Consider the following 19,680-nt stretch of genomic DNA (forward strand, 5'->3'; position numbering starts at 1 on the left):
GCCTTGGGTCATGGGGTAGTTGTGATCATCAGAGAAGATATTGTATACCAAGAGCTTAGTTAATGCCTAGAATTTAATATGTGCTCAATAAATGGTAAGTCTGCCACCATGATTCTTTCAAAAAATATATTGTGTTTTGGGTGATGGGAATATTGGAAGAGAGAATGTGATTCCTGTCCTCATAAATAATATACTTTAGTAAACTGTCTCTATAATTTGTAACATAAGCTCATTATGAAAAAATTTCTGAGTAACAGCCCCAATATATAAAGATATATATTACTTTATAAATTACATGCACATACTACTATACCAAAAATTATGCACTTTATAAAATATACATAATATGTAACTTCAAAAGAACAAAAGAATAAACAATTAAGACCCACTGGATTATCTTGTAGACTCTTGGAAGTACATAGGTCATTTTGAAACCCATTGTTTTATACCAAGAGTCAGCAAACTTTTCTGGAAAGGTCCAGATAGTAAATATTTAAGGTTTGCAGACCATGCAAAGTCTCTGTTGCATTGTTTAAAATATTAGACAGTGTTTTAAAAATACAAAGCAATTATTAGCTCCAGGGCCATACAAAAGCAGGAGTTGGACTATAGTTTGCCTACCCTGTTTTAGACCGCAGACTATTCTAGAATAGATGATTCCAGACAATTAAGTAGAAAATAAACAAGCACTATGATTACTATTAATGAAATCAATTGTCAAATGCAATGGACAGTAAAAAAGAAGAGGTCAATTTCGGCTAAGATGGTCAGAGAAGGCCATGTTTAAGCTGAGATCTGAAGAGCAGAAAGGAGTCAGTCACAGAGTAGCAAAAGAAAACCTTCCCCGCAAAAAGAAAGTCTTGTAAGTAGATGGTGGAAAGTCTCAGGTGGAAAGAGCCTACTCGTTCAAGGACTGAAAGAAGTTTGCGTCTGGAACTTGTGAGCAAGAAAAGAGCAAGGTATGAGATGTGGTTTGGGAGTCTGGCAGGAGTCAGCTTTGGAGATTTTTGAAAATGATTTTGATAAAGTAAAGCATTTGAAGCAGTTAGAGCAGTTAGAGCTGATAAAATCAGCAGGCTGTAAGTCTTGGGAATGTAGGCAAAGTGAAATAATAACCAGAAGGTCATGGGTCAAGGATTGGTTCCTGGGGCAAAACTCAAAGTTAAGGAGAAGTAGACTGCTTTGATTATGTCCTCAAGCTATTTAAGACAATTATTAAACTTGTAAGTTCTTTATTGCTATTCAACCTTGAAATAAAGTCATCACTGAGGCATATGCTGTTCTTTCATTAACCAAACTAAGTTTAGAACAAAATTCTTATATTCCCACGTACTCATTTTTAAGTTTCTTCTTTTCAGATTAAAATTGCATTAAAATGCCTTCCTTGGAAGGCTACATAAGAAATAAATAACACTGTTGCCTCCAGGGAGGGAAACTAGAGGTCTGTAGCACAGAGGTAGGAGGGAGACGATATGCCACATATCTTACTGTACCTCCAGGTTTTTGAACCATGTGGCTCTAGTACCTATTCAAAAAGCAAGTAAATAAAATTAAACTCAAATGGAAATATTTTAACTGCATTCATTGTGTGCAGATCCAGAAAAATGAAAGAGTTCCCTAAAAATTCATTTGACTGGGAAAGCATGGCAGTTTGCCATTCCAATATTTTCAAGACACAAGTACGGTGACAACTTTGCAAAGTATGTGTATACATGTAACAGCAATACCTAGAAAATGTATAAATTAATGAAACAATTTAGTCTAACAGAGAATGGAAGTACAGGCAGCATTTTGAAAGTCAAGTTATACTTTTGAAAACAATTTGGCAGTTCCTCAAAAAGTTAGAGTTAGCATATAATCCAGCACTTCTACTCCTAGGTATATACCCAAAAAGAAATGAAAATACACAACCACATAAAACTTGTACACAAATGTTTATAGTAATATTACTCATAGTAGCCAAAAATAAAAAACAACCCAATTGTCCCTCAAGTGATGAAGAGATGAATAAAATGTGGTATATTCGTGCAGTGGACTATAATTAGTCACTAACATGAAATAAAGTACTGAGAAATGCTACAACATGGATGAACCTTGAATGCACTATACTAACTGATAAAAGCTAGTGACAACAAACCACATAAAATACGGTTCCATTTCTATAAAATGCCCATAATAAATTCATAGAAACAAAAAGGAGATTAGTGGTTGCCTAGGGCTGGTTGAAGGAAGGCAGATGGGGAGTGAATGCTAGTGGGTATTGAGTTTCTTTTAGGAGGCATAAAAATGTTTGAAGATTAAATAGTTGTGATAGTTGCATAATCCTCTGATATATTAAAAACCATTGAATTTTACACTTTAACCATTGAATTTTTTAGACTGTGGAATTATAAAAGGCTACTTAACTATTGTATTGTAATTCAATTAGATTAACTGACATTTAAAATCAAAGACTAATAGGGGCACCTGGGTGGCTCAGTTGGTTAGGTGTCGGACTTTGGCTCAGGTCATGATCTCACAGTTCGTGAGTTTGAGCCCCCCACCCCACCCCCACCCCGTCAGTCTCTGGAATCTGCCTTGGATTTTGTGTCTCCCTCTCTCTGCCCCTCCCCGGTTGCACTCTCTCTGTCACTCTCTCTATCTCAAAAATAAATAAACATTAAAAAAAATATTTTAAAAAATCAAAGGCTAATAATGTCAAGGTATGAACACTTGGATTTATCAAAATGAAAACCAACAGGATATCTTTTGTTACAAAAGATTTAGTTTGGATTTCTTACTTATTAAGCTGAAAGTATGACCTCCATGGAGTTAGTTAGTCTGGAACACATCAAGTTGCCTGCAGTGATCTGCTGTCCGAACTGCACTTGATTGTGCAAGGTAGTGGGCCAGAGGTGAAAACATTTCAAAACCATAAACAGTCCTGAAATCAATAAAAATGGCCCCTAGCAAGCACTTTGATACATACAGATACTCAACTTGTGTGTGCCAGGACTACAATTCTCTTCTGCCCACGAACACAAGTCACAGGTCATGAAACTGCAGAAAATCTGCAAATAGATAATCTACTTGGGGATAGTGAAGAGTTTTGGCAGCATGCATATTTATAGCTGATTCCTATAAATTGCCCTCCATTCCTCACAAATTGTTTTACTGACATAGATGGCCAATTTCCTTTGTGTTGTAAAACATCCCAGCTTTTTTGCGTTATATAGTCTCGTTTTGCCAATTTTATAAGCTCCTAAAATTAGTCTTCGAGAGATTCTTGTGGTAACTGATAACAGCACATACTAACCACAGTGACTCTTACTCTTGCCATACAAAATACTTCCAAATGAGTTATCATATATGGTCAAATTCAAATTCCCTATAGGAAAATTCAGTGACTATCTACTCTTCTCTCTAAAGTTAACAGTTTTAATTTCACAAGTTTATAAAAGCAGATACTCCCAATAATAATTTGTTCAAGGTATTTTGCAAGCTTTTCAGGGGCAGAATTGCAAACTAAAACAAATGTTATTTATTCAGTTCATATTTAAAGGTAGAGAAGTGTGAAGTAGGAAGGAACTTGTTACTAATGTCCGGTGGAAGTCATATATTTACTAACACCATATAAACCATTAAAAGGCAAATAATGAAAAAACAAACAAAAAATAAATAAAAATAAAAGGCAAATAATGATTCACAGTAGCTCTCATAAAAACATAATTTATATCTTTAGTCTGGGCCTCTTTCTTGTACTCCAGCCCTATCTTGTATCCATCTATTCTATTCAACTGTCTATATAACATTCCATATGGTGTCTAATAGACATTCCAACCTTACAGGTCCAAAGACCAGCTGCTGGTCTTTGTCCCCACACCAACTCCTCCTGAAGTTGTCCCCACCCCAGTTAAGGACAGCTCAATTCTTTGAGAGGCTTAGACCAAAAACCCTGGTGGCAATCTTAACTCTACTCCCTCCTTCACACCCCACATCCAATGTGTAGCAAATCCTTTTGGCTTTACTTTCAATATTTACAGAATTTGACCTCAGGATTTTCACCACATCTACCGCCACCTTCCTAATTCATGCCACCATCAAATCTTACCTGAATGTCTGGAGGAGCCTCATAACACGCTCACTCTTACTAACAGGGATATCGCTAGCCCATACAGTACCTTTGTGTAAATTAGAAAAAAAAAAAATATCTTTCTCCAAGACATGGATTTCCATCTGCCAGAACACTGTAGAAATAAATATATAAAGCCATGATGTGTACAATGTCATGGCCCTCCCTTAGACGTGGCATGCTTGTACTGCACTCAACATGCATAAATGTACAAGATTCCTTGATTATTGGCATATTATACTTTTATTTACTTATATTGTTTATTGTCTGTTCCCCCAATAAAGTTCAATATTTGTAAAGGCATGAATTTTTGTGTCTTGTTCATTGTTGTAGCCCTATCACCTTAAACAATGCCTGGCACATAAAAAGTAATCAATGAATGTTAATTTAAAAAATGTCCAAAGAACAAAACAATCACATCCCCACAACCCCTAGGAATGAGTTGCTAGCAGGATAACCTAAATATTCTTCTGAAATCACTTCATTAGAGGCACATCTCCAAGTACTCTTTATGAGGAAAGACTACCTGAAAATATAATTTCTTTGAGTTGTTAGTTCTATTGTAATGAACACTGCCATGATTCTTTACACTTTTAATAATTTGTAAGCTTCAGCTATTGGAAGCAAGGTGTAATAGAAAGAGAACTGGATTGGGAGATGGGCAAAAGGGCCTTTGTGTTACTCAGAGTTCTCCAGAGTTCTCCAGATTCTCTAGAGAATCTCTCTCTATACACATATAGAGAGGTTTATTTTAAGAAATTGTCTCACGTGATTGTGGAAGTTGACAGGTCAGAATTTGCAGAGAAGGCTGGCAGACTAGAGACCCAGGGAAGAGTTGGTATTGCAGCTCCAGTCTGGAAGCAATCTGAAGGCAGAATTCCCTCTTCCTGTTGGGACCTTAGTCTTTTCTCTTAAGGGTTTCAATTGATTAGATGAGGCCCACCGCCTTTACTCAAGGTATGAAGATCACCTGCTTGACTCAAAGTATACTCATTTAAATATTAATATCATTTTTAAAAATACCATTACAGCAACATCTAGACTGGCATTTGACCAAATACCTGGGTACTGTGACTTAGCCAAACTGATACACAAAATTTGCCATTACAGCCTCCAAGTCTAGCATGTGGACAATCATGGAGGCCTAAAAGAATGTGCAATGTTGGGTAGAAATCTAATTGTTCCACATGGAGAACAAGAAAAGGGTAGGATTGACAGATGGGGCCCTTGCCAATTCTTCTCTGGTCTTGAAAAGAGTCACCATACCTCATTAGGACCCTTAACAAAACTTTAACGAAAGGTTGGGATGTTCAGGGGAAAGTGTAACAAACAGATTTACTTACAACTGTTAATAGAAGGGACTGATCTTAGAGCCCAGAGGCCCAAACCAATCCTTAAATCCCTACTGAGTACTCAGGATAGTTCAATCTTACCTAAGGGATACCCCACTTCACCAAAACCCCACATTATCAGTCTAGGTCCAATTCAGTGAGCACCTTCAAAAAAAAATTTCTCAAGTGCCTATCTTTGGTTTATCTTCCCCAGAATGACTGACAGTAGGAACAGTCAACCTCTCCAAATAAAACACCACCTTTTACTCTCAAAAGTGTAAAATAAGATGGATCAAATAAGATAAAAAGAAGTATCCACAGGATAGTTCTCAATATCTAATATCTGAGCAATTCATTCTTCTTTTCTAATGTTTATTTATTTCTTTATTTTGAGAGAGAGAATACACACCAGAGGGGGAGGGGAAAGAGAGTGAGGGGAAAGGGAGAGAGAGAATCCCAAGCAGGCTACATGCTGACAGTGAACCAAGAGACCATGACCTGAGCTGAAATCATGAGTCCCATGTTTACCCGACTGAGCCACTCAGGCGCCCCTGAGTGATTCATTCTTAAGTAATATCAACATGGGACATTGACATCTTGGTTCTGGCTGCACTGTACTTTTATAGTCTTTCCTCCAGAGTGGCTTGAAGAGATTAAAACAGCATATTTCTCCATTCATGATCTAGCTGAAGATCTTACTTCCCATACGCAAATATTTAGAAAAATAATCCACCATATATCCAGATTTGCTGGTGGGAAGAATGTCTTAAACTCTGCAGGAGCCTAGCCCTGCTAACATAATGGAAGCTATAGAGCATAGAGCTTTAGAATGTGAGCTTTGGAATTACACTACTTGGGTTGAAATCCCAATTCTACCAGTTACTTGTCTATGTGACCTTGGGCATGTTATTGAACTTTTCTGTGCATCTATTTTGTCAATAGTAAGGGACTGTAAAAGAGTTAGTATGAATGTTAAATCAACATACAGAAAAAGCCTAGAAGAGTATCTGGCACATAGGATATGGCTCCATAAATATTCATTGTAAGTATTATATTATTAAATAGGGCATATAATATCTCACTCTGCAGCACTTTCACTTGGAATATCTCATCAGTTTCAGCCATTCACAAGAATAATATTTACATCGTTACTACTTCTGTTATTCTGCATAACCAAAAGTGACTATCAGAATGGTATCTCTAAATAAAGGGAATCTCCCAAAGATAAATTCCAACCTCCATCCCCAGAAGGCAAAAATAAACATATGCGTGCACACACACACACTCTCTCTCTCTCTCTGTCTGCTGGTAACCCTCCCAATAGAATTTTCAAATTCAAACAAATTTTTAAAAACCTGATTTCACTGAACACCTTGTTAAGGAATTTTGGACTTCAGTCTAATAGTGATAAGGACCCAGTGCAGAATTTTAAATAAAGTGTGACTTGATCGAGTTTGTGTTTTGAGAAGTTCACTCTAGCAGCAGTATGGAGGACAGCTGGGAGTGGCTGTTGAGGAAGAGGTCCAAGTGCAAAGCTAATTCAGTTATCCAGACAAGAAATAAAAATGACAAAACCAAAGCAACGACTGTAGAAATTGTGCCAAATGATCTTCCATGGTCATCAAACTTCCAAAATACATTCAGTAATTACCTGCTTTTTATTTTATTCTCATAACATGTGACTTGTGTGCATCAAAAGTGGAACGCCTGGGTGGCTCAGTTGGTTATGCGTCCAACTTCGGCTCAGGTCATGGTCTCAGACCTTGTGAGTTGAAGCCCCACGTTGGGCTCTGTGCTGACAGCTCAGAGCCTGGAGCCTGCTTCCGGATTCTGTGTCTCCCTCTCTCTCTGCCCCTCCCTTGCTCGTTCTCTGTCTCTCAAAAATAAATAAATGTTTAAAAAAAATTTTTTTAAGTGATGTTCATTGCATGGGCATAAACACTTGGTTTCCAGATGTCAGACAGAAACATATGAGCAAATGTCAGCTATTAATTTATCTTGAACTTCATAATCAAGAATTGTTTTACTTTCTACAATAATGATTACCCTAGACCAAAAGTCAGTATTGAAAATTGAAAATTATTATGGAGAGAGCCCAGATGTCCATCGACTGATGAATGGGTAAGTACACACACACACACACACACACACACACACACACACACACACACAATGGAATATTACTCAGCCATCAAAAAGAATGAAATCTTGCCATTTGCAACAATGTGAACGGACCTAGAGTGTATTATGCCAAGCGAAATAAGTCAGAGAAAGACAAATATCATATGATTTCACTCATATGTGGAATTTAAGAAGCAAAACAGATGAACATAGGGGAAGGGAAGGAAAAATAATATAAGATAAAAACTGGGAGGGAGGCAAACCACAAGAGACTTTAAAACACAGAGAATAAACTGAGGGTTGCTGGAGGGGAGGTGGGTGGGGGGATGGGCTAAATGGGTGATGAGCATTAAGGAGGGCACTTGTTGGGATGAGCACTGGGTGTTGTATGTAAGTGATGAATCACTAAATTCTACTCCTGAAACCATTATTACACTGTATGTTAACTAACTTGAATTTAAATTAAAAAATAAAATAAAATAAAACTTTTAAATAAATTTAAAAAAAGAAAATTGAAAATTATTACATCATACCACCTTCCTCTATCCCACGACTCCCAGGACCTGGGCCTGAGGTTCTGAGAATCAGACACAACCCCAAAGGGTCAGCAGAGTGAGGGACAAGAGGGGGCTAAAGCCCTCTGTCAGAAAGAACCATTGTTGCTGGCACCCCATTTTTATCTTCTGAGGTCACCAGGGATTAGCCTGACAGCTGCCCTTATATTACAGGACACAATCCAATTGCCAAGTCTTTCTTTTGTCCTTCTTTCCATAAAGCAAGTACAGAATCAAGGAATTATCTCTTCAGAAATATGCTGCATAAACATTACTTCTTTTTTGGCTACTTAAATTCTTTTTAATGAATAATTTCATTAGCTAAAATCTTATTCCTATAGAATAAATAAGAGAAGCATGGAGAAGAACAGAAGCATACCAGTGTCACTCAGTTAATCAGCATCCCCATTGACCATATACCAACATGACAGCTAGTACAATTAATTGGTAGATATTCAGTGAGACCTTGAGTTTCAATCCAGGACTCCATCAGATATTGTTTTCATAAACAAAAGATAAGCCAATCCCATCTTTTGGGAGATAGGAAAGTAGAGGAAAAAAGACAATAAATGTTAAATTAAATAATCGGAGAAGTGAGAATTATGTGAAATAAGTAAAAATTTTAATCATCAAAGCCAGAAAACCATTATAGTTTTATGCTCCCTTTTAGCAAATAATGTTCTCACTGATTTTTCATAAAACAAGAAATTCCATATACAATATTTTTCCAGTTTCAAGAAATTTTGTACATCAATTATTTATAAAGCAATGTTTTCTACAGCAAGCAAGCCCCTCTTTACCTTATTTTTCCCATGACCATATCTCCAATATTTTCTTTTTATCTTTCATGGTAAAAGAAAGTAGTAACTCTTGTGACTAATGTCCCAAGATACAAACTCTCAAATAAACAAACACAAACTACGCAACACTGCATGATAGAAAACATTTTTCTGGAAAGAAAATATTAATCTTATCTGGCACATCCTAATATATTTTTGGCAATAAATTCTGCTTTTCTCATCCATTAGATTTTCTTCATGGGTCTTTTTGTTTAAATAGATACATAGTGGCTTAAATAAATAAACCAGGTCTTCACATCCACACTTTCAAGTATCATCTGTCTCTTTAGAAAAAATGCGCTGACAAAGACTGAGCTGGTTCTATTGTTAGATTTCTTTTTTTTTTTTTTATACTTCCTGACTGTTGCCATCCCTCAATATACCGAAGAATCAAAACAAATAAACACATGTTCCAAGGGCATTTACCTGGGAAGGGTTTTGTTCCTCAGAAGGACAAAGTGTTTCTCAGATCCAGCATTCCCAGGGGGCTGATTAGAAATGAGCTTACAAGACACATACACATACGCTCACTCATATGTTCTTCCCATAAACTGAAACAATAAAGAAGAAGGTCAAAACATCTCTCCTCCACTGGGAAAAGATGGTATGTCATTTTTAAGAAAAACTAAAGTTTGTGATTTTTTCCCCTTTGAGCATCTCACTAAAATTGGCATTTCCATTATACTTCTTAACAGGAGCTTCAGCACCACTTTGCACTCTTAGTTCAAGAAAAGTCACAGAACAGGATGCAAGCTAGAAAGCACTTCTGAGTTGTAAATGGGAAAGCACAGATTATTTAAAATCCTAAACCAAGCTGACAATCATATTCATCATTTACTGGGCATTTGCTATGTACCAGGCTTTGTACTAGGGGCTTATATATGTTATAATTGGACAATAATCTAGTAAAATGGGTGTAATCCACATGGTTTACAGAACACAAAAGCCAGGCTAAAGAAGTCAAGTAATTTTCCCAAGATAACACAACCAATAAATAACCAGACCTAGATTCAAAGTCCTATCTCTTCAGCCCTTTAATCCACAAATATTTGATAAATGCCTTCTATGACCCAGGCACTGTTCTAGGACCTGGTAATATAGCAGGAAGCTTACATTCGGGTAGGGGAAAAAGACAATAGACAAATATATGTGTATGTGTGTATATACAAATAGATCTAGATCCAGTTGTGTAGTCAGGGAATGAGGATTATCACAAAGGTAAATGAAGCAGATTGAGAGGACAGTGACAGAACAAGGGGCGCCATTTTGGATGAGGTGCCCTGGGAAGGCTTCTCAGGGAAGATAACGCCCAAGCAGGCCAGAATGAAGGCCCCTTCCTCTTTCAGGGGAAGCAGACTTCCAAGCAGAGGGAAGAGTGTGACTGAAGGCTGAGGGGGTGGCGGTGGGTGTAGCATGCCGGAGTTAACAATCGCAGAGATGTGGGGTTAAACAATCAGCAAGAGGGAGCAGGACAGGAGATGAGGCTGGAGGTACAGCCGATGGAAAGAACCCTGGATCCTACTGTAAATACATGAGAAGAAGCTGGGGAGTTGGGAGCAGTGGATGAGATCATCTGTTTCACTCCAAAGCCACCTACCAGTCCCTGCTTCACCTCCGTCCCCAGAGGAGGCAATTTCCCCTCTCACTTGCTCAGAACCTGCCTCTGCCCTAGGACTCACAGTCTGTTTCCCTGATGACAATCTTATAGCTACATAGCCATCGGTGGCTTTTTACTGCTGTCCTTCCTTCTCCCCTATGGAAATTTATAAGCCTGTACCTCCTCTGCTAAGGGCAGCTTTCTGAGTCTTCCCTGGAAATCACCACCCCAAGTTGACTAAAGAAGACTAGAACAGACTTTCCAGGACACATCCCCATGGCTGCCGCTACTCTGTAAATACAACATCCCCACCAATTTTGTGCCTTGATCTTCTTCATCATGGAGCCCCTATAGTGCTCTGGATACACCTAGGAGCTGAGGAAACAGCAGGGAAAAAGATAAAAGTCCATCTCCACACCGAGTTTACAGTCTATGTGCATCTATGTAGTGATTCTCAATCAGGAAAGCGTGAGAAGGCCTTGTAGCTTGAAAAAGTGATTGAAATAAAATATTTGCTTTGTTTTTAGTCACACTACTTTATTTTTTTAGTGTTTATTTTTGAGAGAGAGAGAGAGAGAGAGAGAGAGAGAGAGCAAGCAGGGGAGGGGCAGAGAAAGAGGGAGACACAGAATCCAAAGCAGGCTCCAGGCTGTGAGCTGTCAGCACAGAGCCTGATGTGGAGCTTGAACTCACAAACCATGAGATCATGACGTAAGGTGAAGTTGGACGCTTAACCAACAGAGCCACCCAGGCGCCCCTATTTTGTTTATTTTAAGATATGAAATAACTTTAAAGGAGAGCATGCTTTGTGCACGCCAGGAGAAAACAGGCTTTAAAAGGCTGAAAACAGTGGAATGGAGAGCTTCAGTAGTAAGTGCTTTATTTTTGTTATGGAAACTGAGATAGTAACTAAAGCAGGAATTTCAAATGATAAAACAGGGGAACTGTCATGAAACCCACTAGGGAGACGACTTGAGGGCAAGAAGAATCTTCTCAGATCACCCACTAATTCCTCCTCATGCACAGGGTCTGACCCCATTCAAACATAGGACTTTGTGCATCCCTGACTCAGTGGTTTACATCTTCTGTTCTTACTGGTGCTGCTTTGAGGTACTTCTCTGGCCAAAATCATTAGATATTCCCATGAAGCTATATTTTGCCTTTTTTCTTTATTAAAAAACTAATTTTAAGGGCAGGGCAATCTAGACAGCTTGCTTTGTTATACTTATCCTTCAGAGCACACAGCACAGTGCAGGTCACATACCAGAGACCTCAAAGTTATTGGTCAATTCATTTCCTCATCTCCTACTTGTCAACTGCCTGTAGGCCTATATGTGTGATGTATCATATAATATATCAATTATACATGTATATGTGAATATGTACATATTATATTTGTGTGTGTACATCTATATCAATATATCTTTTAGCTTATAACATTGCTCATGGCCATTATCCCAACAGATTTTGGGCCTTGATTTTTTTTTTTTCCTCATGGAGCAAGATTAACTCAGAATCACAGTCATAGCTACACCTTCCAGGGCAAGCACCTTCCAGAGTTTGTCTAGGATGGGCAAAGTATTTTCTGGACATTGGTCCCCAATGTTTCTTTCTTACATCCTTTCAGAAACTAAACATTATCAAGGAAAATTTCCCAGTCTCTAAAATCCCTGGAGGGAGTTGAGGTGGAGAAGGTGAAGGGGGAGCCTCTGACCCCACCCTCCCCCTGCTGACACAGACACTGCCTTCTCAATGCTTCCCCCACCAGGACTCCCTGGAGCACAAGTGTCCCCCAGCCTACTCCCTGGAGAACTAAACCCGAGAGAAAAGCAACCCAGTTAGAGACCAGATTGATGCCTGAGAAAGAGATTTAAACTGGGACATTTTTATCCTTCAGCTGTTGGATATGGAAAACAAATACACATTCCACTCTCTCCAAGAACAGGTGAAGGTATTTCATAAGCAAATGGTCAGCTGGGTGGCTTTAGGCTGAGTTTCCCACCCCTTCTGCATCCCTTCTTGTCCCTTCTCTTCTTTCTGGCAGTAAATTCCTAGCCCTAAGTGTTCTTTACAACTCACACTTTCTACCAGTATTTACTGAGGAGCCCACAATGTGCTCTGTGCTTGCTGCTGTGTGACTATAAAAGACATTTATCAACAATATGGTCCTGGAATTGCTTACATTCCAGGTGGAAAATAAAAACAAGAAAGAAACATATACAGAAGCTGTGCAATAATGACTTAAAAGAGTCCAGAAGTGTCGGTGGAAGGCACTGTGGACGATAGAGACCTAAGCTGAACTTGGAAGGGTGAATGGCATTTGTACACAGGAGTGGCTCACGGACCATTCCCAGTGAGGCAAGAGTGGGGCATGCACAAGAGGAGTGGGAAGGTCAGTGAACAGACCTGTCGGATTCCATCAGAGGTAACAGCATGAACATTCATGTGTGGATATGTCCGATTTGTAATACCTGCATATTCTTCTTCTTTCCTCCTCTCTCTCAAGGGTAGGTGAATGGAAGCACACAATGCGGAATGATTCATAACTTCTCAAGGAGAAGCTGGCATAATTCAATATAGGGAGATATCCCAAATCAATATTATCACTCCCCCAGAGAAAAATCACAGACACTCCTCAAAGTGAGAAATAAATGGAACCAGAAGTAGATGTCACTCCACCCACAAAGCAACAAGAGGAAAATCTCAAGATGCTATTATTTCTTCTTCTCTCCTCTCTTTCCCCTACCTTCACTGGAGATGTTTGCTCTTTCAGCTCTTGCTTTCTGCTTTTGTATACCATCTACCCCTATAGGATTTCAAAGAATATGCATAAACTCTGAATCATAAGACTAAAATGAGCACCATTCCGAGAACTTGAATGTGCCATGGAGATTCACAGCCAGGATATGTGTAGGCTGGCTGAAAGTGAGGACTGGGGTTTTTTTGCAATCCTTTTTAACACCTACATCTTCTAACTCTAATAATGGACTATTGTGCTTCTCTGGGCTCCATGACTCACCAGTCCTTGCATCCGGACAGGGGGAGTTTTTTTCATATGTAAGGGATTTCTTAAGCGGGGGGGGGGGGGGGGGGGGGGGGGGGGGAATCTGGAAACCCCAGACAATAAGGAACCTCTACATCTGTATAGTTTTCTGAAGAAGAGAACAGTTGCCCCTTAAATATTTTATTCTAAAATTTGGCTGACAGCAGCAATACATTGATTTTAGCCACTTTATTTTGCTAGTAAATGATGGCAGGATCAGTTGTGGCTTATGCCTCCCTCACTGTAATCAGTTCTAGGCTCAGAAAGGGGGAATTATGCTTGACAGGTAATTAAGAAAACTGACAGGAAATAGCATTTGGCCTCTTTGAAGGTGAACTACAGTTTGTAAAAGATAATCTAAATCTAATTTACAAAAACCCCAGATGGCAAAGCTATGAGCAGTATTGTCTCTGTGTTAGGTTTATATTAAATTAATCTTTTCTTACCATTCACTGTTTTTTAAATTTTAACTTTTACATGGAAAGAAACGACTAAAACTTTGCACAGGCTGAATTTAGAATACAGCAGTTTCTGGGTCACTGCTGAATAAATGATGTAGAAACATTGATTGGGAATGCAGACTGCTTAGGGTTGGAATTGAGACTGGATTGACCAATGTCAAAAGAATGAGTGTTCACTCATGATGCTGAAAAATGAAGGATGAAAGCAACATATACTAAGATGTCAGCAGTAAGGAATAAAATTGTTTTAGAAACTTACCTTCATGTCAAGTAAGGGGAAAAGAAACAAACTATTGATCCTATCTGCAAATCCCAAGGGAAGTTATTTATGCATTTACCACCATTGGGTGAAAGAAAGGTAGCTAATTCTCCCTTATGTGAAAAAGAGATATTTCTCGAAAGTGCTGGGATGATATGGCTCAGATCATCTGGCAAGGTATCAGTTTCGAATATTCTGATCGGGTCCAGGGTAGGAGTACAAGGAGTTGCTCATTGATAACTAGTCTTTCCCACTCTCCCCAGGCACAACGTAGATCTCCCTTCTGTTATGACCTGCTTTCCTTCCACAGACATGGCTTTTTGCTTCATGCACTGTTCGGGAATGACACATAGTTTAAGGTTCTTGGGAGCTAAGGACAGAGATTGGTTTTGCACTGCCTCCATTTGTTTGGGTCTGCAAAAAACAGGATAGAAGAAATACCATCATTATTCCTAAGCCCTCTGGGTGCTGTTCCTAACAAATAAGGAAGAAAAGAAAACCTAACATTTCAAATTTTTCTCTATCCATTCCAGGAATTTTACGCTAAACCCAATAAACATTATACTCCTAACCTAGGAGAAATTACCTATTGTAACCAAGAAGACAGCTACACATTATAAAAGGAATGCTTTACAAAACCCAAATTTGTCTTCTTTATGACAGTTTTGTGGGAGAGTAAGATGCCAGCAGGATTTTGGAGGTGGCTTTCCAAGTTTTCATTTATACATCACTCTTTGAGAACAGTAAGTAGAGTAATGGTTCTCCATTCTAATGTTCTGATGATGGGAGCCATCCATTTGTCACCCTTCCTGTTGTTCCCTTAAGAAAATAAAAGAATATACAATGCTAGAGCTTAGACTATCATACAACCAGGCTCAGATGCCTTAGGGACCTCATCTCCAAATCCCTTACCTCCTCACAAGAAAGCAAATAGGTCTTCAGGAAAAAAGAAAGAAGCAAACCCAAAGTACTTCCTCTCTATCTGCTGTACCTCATGGTAGGTATACACCATATTCCCTGTACTTCTGGTGGCCACGCCCAGACTCTCTTTATAAATAGGTGGTATGTAGGATTTCATTATTCCAGAATGTGATATCAAATTACCAAATGTGATTGCACCATTAAATCTTCCTTCCTTTGAGTAGAGAACTCTTTCAGAGTTTTCCATTAAAACTTAGAGCCCCCCTAAGATAGGTGACATCTTAAATTATTATCAGCTATTACCTTAAATATCAGTTAACACATCAGCAGGGAAAGATAACTAAAAGTAAGAGACTATGACAAAGTAAAAGGTGTTAGAAAGTGGAGAAAGTAACTTGGAGGAGAGTGAAGGCTCCTAGAGGAGACAACAGGCCCTAACACAGGGCATGGGAGACACATTCTGCCCATTTGATGAGTAGTAGTAACTCAGAGCTGGACAACTATAAACTGGTGACAATATTAACAACACTTGTCTTACAGAATCCCTGTGAAGAAGCAATGTGATAATGAGTATTTTAAGCACTTTGAATTGCAAAATGCTATATCTGTATTGGTTTAATTGTATTTGATTCTACGACTGGCCCTTGCTCTGTCACTTAGAATTATCTTACCTGTCTTTGGTTGCCAGCCTTTAACTCTTTGGAGGAAAGATGCCATGTAAATCTAAATACTTATGGTTTCTATAATCAAATAAATAATTATTGGACATAACCTTTGGACTAAATTTTAATCTGTTATCAACTTGGGATATGTGCTGATAAAACATTTAACTATTTCTCTTCTAAGCTTTTATTGTTCTAATTAAATGCTGCAAAAATGGCAGATCATTTTATTCAGGATATTTTCATCAACTAGCAGAAAACAGAATTCAACTCAGATCTTAAAAAAATGAAGAATCTTCATCAAAGGACTACTTTTAGACCTATAGGCAGTTAAGAGAGCCAGCGAGGCATGTTGAGGCACCTAGAGACTAATATCAGCAGGAAGCCACTACCACTGTTGGGCTGAGAGGACAAGTGGAGTTGAAGTAGAGCAGAAACTATGGAAGGGGGTAGCCACTGCCAAAGATATGCAGCAAAAGCAAAGCAGTGAAGATTCCAGGGTAATAAATTCCTTGACCTCATACTTTGATCTCCTGTTAGCATTCTCCATTGGTTGAGTCTGTTAAGAAGCCAGAAGCAGACAAGCCCAGGTGATACAATTCCCAGGAATCAGCCTCCAAGGTATGGAGTAAAGCAATGAAGGGGAGAGAATGGATTGAGGATGGAGACAAATGGAGAATAACTAGTACAGGGCCACTTTTAACTTGAGTCCAAAAGTCTCAGAAGTTACCATTTTGCCTCACATCACAGAATAGAAGGTAGACTTTCAAAAAAGTAGTTGACATTGGAACAAACCAACATCACGTGCCTCCTGACATGCTGCATGAAGGAGGACACAGCATCACATCTCTGATATCCTCGCCAAAAATCATAACCTAAATCTGACCACACAGACTCAACTTGAGGGGCATTATACAAAATATTCTTCAAAATTTTTAAGGTCATGAAAGACACAAAGAATGACAGAGAAAGTGTACCACATTCAAAGAGACTAAAGAGATATTAAAACAACATGCAACATGTCTTCATGGATTGAATCCTGGGCCAGAAAACTTTTATTTTCTTTTACTCTAAAGGACATAAGCCAAAAAATTGACAAAATTTGAGTAAGAGCCATAAGCTAGGTAAGTATAATATCATTGTGAATTTTTTTTGATTTTGATAATTGTACTGACTACATAAGATAATGTCCTTTTCTTAGCACTAAAGTATTTCATGTTAAAGGGCATGATGTCTCAAACTTACACTCAAATAGTTCCCCCAAAAGGTGTGTGTGTGTGTGTGTGTGTGTGTGTGTGTGTGTGTGTGTGTGTAGAGTTAGGGCGGGGGGAAGGAGAGAGAGAGAGAGAGAATGATCAAGCAAGGAAATAGGGGAGCATGTAAACAATTTGATAGATTTTGGTAAAGGGTATTCAAGAGTTCTTGTTCTACTCTGCCAACTTTTCTATAAGTGCAAAGTTAAATTTTAAAAGAAAGAGAGAGAGGTAACCAATGATTGAGGATGATGCTCACAGAACTGCTCATTTACATTGAGAGAATGGCTAGTTCCCCAAGGTTTCAGTAGAGCCTCATTAAATGCATAATACTCAGAATGTTTCTGGGCACCAATGACTTTTCTCATTATAGAACTCCTATAGGGAATTTCCATTCCTTTCATTAGGATTTGAACTGTTTTTATTTTTAATGGTCTGGTCTCAATGTTTCAGTATTGGAAGCTGCCTGTAATTCTTTTTGGAAGTATAAATTTTCACTTTAAAATAGGAAGAAACCAAGTAAGGCAAAAAGCCATGCTGTGTCTTTGTTGGAGGGCTTGGCATGAAATCACAGAATTTTCTGCCACCTATGTAAGGAAGTGAGTGAGTGATGAGCCTAATACTTATGCCAGCCTTGAAATTGGATTATTTTCCTCCTCCAAAATAGAACTGCTAATATAACATTGGCTTTCTTGGAGAATGGTAGCAATTTGCTTATTTCCCCACTGCCTCATCCTACCCCCTGAGTAGTTGTTTGAAAGACTATGATTACATATACGGTACACACATGCATCTTTCTGGGTGTTGTGGAGAAAACCAATAACTGCAATAGTTTTTAGGGTGGGAAAGGCACAACTAAAGCTATACAAATTCAGGGAAAGTTACAATATGATTCCAGCTTTTGGAGTACCTGGGTGGCTCAATTGGTTGGGCATCCGACTTTGACTCAGGTCATGATCTCATGGTTTGTGAGTTTGAGCACCACGTCAGGCTCTGTGCTTACAGCTCAGAGCCTGGGGCCTGCTTTGGATTCTGTCTCTCTCTCTCTGCCCCTCCCCCACTTGCACCCTGTCTCTGTCTCTGAAAAATGAATAAACGTTTAGCCCAAATAATGCCTTAAAAAGTTTTTAAAAAGTCTTTAAAAAATTAATAAATTCTATAATGTTACAACATAGAATTGAAAAAAAGGAAACAGTGGCACCAAGTATCAGCATGATTGCTTTTAAGATTTAGATTGCTAGCTAAGCATCATTAACTTAAGCATCATTTTTTTATGGCACAAGATTTAATGTGTCATTAATTCAACAAACATGTACTAAGTACCTACTGTGTGCTAGGCACCATGTGGAAACAAAGTCAAATAAGATTTGATTCTGTCCTAATGTTGCTTTCATAATCCATGATTTCCTTTTGGCAAAAAAAAAATTGATGGCTAATGTGAATACAATATTACACTTTGGAAGATGTAAGTTTATATAAATACAAATTCTGTAAATATAGTACTTATTCCAATAACTATACTTAAGGTTTATTTATTTTCTTGAGACAGAGAGAGAGAGACAGAGCATGAATGGGGGAGGGTCAGAGAGACAGGGAGACACAGAATCTGAAACAGGCTCCAGGCTCTGAGCTGTCAGCACAGAGCGCCGACGCGTGGCTCAAACTCTCGGACCACGAGATCATGACCTGAGCCGAAGTCGGACGCTTAACTGACTGAGCCACTTAGGCGCCCCTCCAAGAACTATACTTAAAGGGAAAAAAGTTCAGGATACTCACTGGGCAGGTGGGTGTACATGAACGTTAAGGTCAGAGGGTAGGGCACATTCAGAGCCCACAGAGCTGAAGTCTCTGAATCAGCATGTGCTTCCCATACATAATTCATTCAAATGTGATTTATTTTGCAAAGAAATATCATCTTGTTAAGCTGTAGTTAAGTGTTAGAAACACATTTTTTTTACTAATACATCTGGTTCAGTATTGCAACTGAACAGCAGAACAAGAATAAATTCAACATATGTTCTGCTTGTTAACATAACTGTCTCATATCACCTTTGAGTTGATTGAAGGTAATATGCTGCAAGAATCCAACTGTAATTTCAAAAGAATCCCAAGCATGTTTGTGACAATAACCTAACACCACTGAAGTAAGTTCAAAACTCCCCAAGGTGAGCTCTTTAAAGGCCAGCACTGATTGGATTCAGTGAATAAATTCCGTGTCATTTTTATTTTATTTTGTTTTATTTCATTTCATTTCATTTCATTTTGAGAGAAAGAGTGTGTGCATCCAAGCAAATGGAGGAGGGGCAGAGGGAGATGGAGAGAGAGAATCTCAGGCAGGCTCCACACTCATCATAGAGTCCAGCACAGGGCTTGATCTCATGACTGTGAGATCATGACCAGAGCCAAATTCAAGAATCACTTAACCAACTGAGCCACCCAGGTGCCCCTCATGTAATTAAAAAAAAATAACAGCCTCATAGCTTGTAATGTCCCTTTATATATGATTTTGAAGGCCTACAGCAATATAA

The 19,680-nt window shown here is 38.6% G+C and overlaps 1 long non-coding RNA gene across 3 annotated transcripts in view; it reads right to left on the reverse strand.

Moving 5' to 3' along the window:
* The window catches only part of LOC122217710, a 154,005-nt gene that overhangs the window by 78,263 nt on the left and 56,062 nt on the right, over positions 1-19,680 (reverse strand). Inside the window, exon 4 of one of the 3 annotated variants that reach the window (XR_006201641.1) lies at positions 9,383-9,507. The exons of the other annotated variants lie outside the window; for them this stretch is intronic. This is a non-coding gene — a long non-coding RNA (uncharacterized LOC122217710). The remainder of the gene's footprint in view (positions 1-9,382; positions 9,508-19,680) is intronic. 3 annotated transcript variants of the gene reach the window in all.

This window comes from Panthera leo, chromosome B1 (genome assembly GCF_018350215.1).
Source record: "Panthera leo isolate Ple1 chromosome B1, P.leo_Ple1_pat1.1, whole genome shotgun sequence".
Lineage (NCBI taxonomy): Eukaryota > Metazoa > Chordata > Mammalia > Carnivora > Felidae > Panthera > Panthera leo.